This window comes from Phytophthora parasitica (assembly GCF_000247585.1).
Source record: "Phytophthora parasitica INRA-310 unplaced genomic scaffold supercont2.85, whole genome shotgun sequence".
Lineage (NCBI taxonomy): Eukaryota > Oomycota > Peronosporomycetes > Peronosporales > Peronosporaceae > Phytophthora > Phytophthora nicotianae.
Window position 1 is genome coordinate 163,490 of NW_008649071.1, and position 639 is coordinate 164,128.

Genomic DNA, 639 nt, shown 5'->3' on the forward strand with positions numbered 1-639 from the left:
ACCCAAAATGATATATTGTTCTGAAAATAGGTATCCATAGAATTTTTTTTAGTATAGACAGATTCCCATTTTTGGCGGCTTCTGTGATGACTTCGGACGGGATTCCGAAACCTGGAAAATGGTCCAAAAACCACTGAACCATTGTCAGATCTCCACACCCAGCAGCGAGTTGAAGACCTTCTCGAAACTGGTACTCGGTATAGTATGATTCTGAGCGTAGGAAGTTGCAAAGGGTCTATCTGGGGATCCTGTTGGAGGTAGTGGTCGCACAGGAGTCCCAGATCCATCGAGGAGGTTGCGGCTTTATGGAGCTTGAGAGGGGGGAGACGGACACAACTACTGTCAAATGCGTGGCCCGGCTTGGGCATTGGCAGCAACGGAGGGGTGAGGACGCAGCACCAGCGCCACCACTTGGAGCTGCATCGTAATTGTCCGTTACTTCGAAGTAGTGTTTTTTTGGCGCGAAAAAAACGAATGCTTCACAACTGACCCAGTTTAATCAAAATGGGTCCAAAGCTTAGTTGTTATATCAGCGAAAAAGCATTTTTTTTTCAATATAATACAAGTGTCTACAGAACTAAAGTACTCTTATAAACTTTAGATGTAGATTACTATTATACAACATTGATGACACTCGTT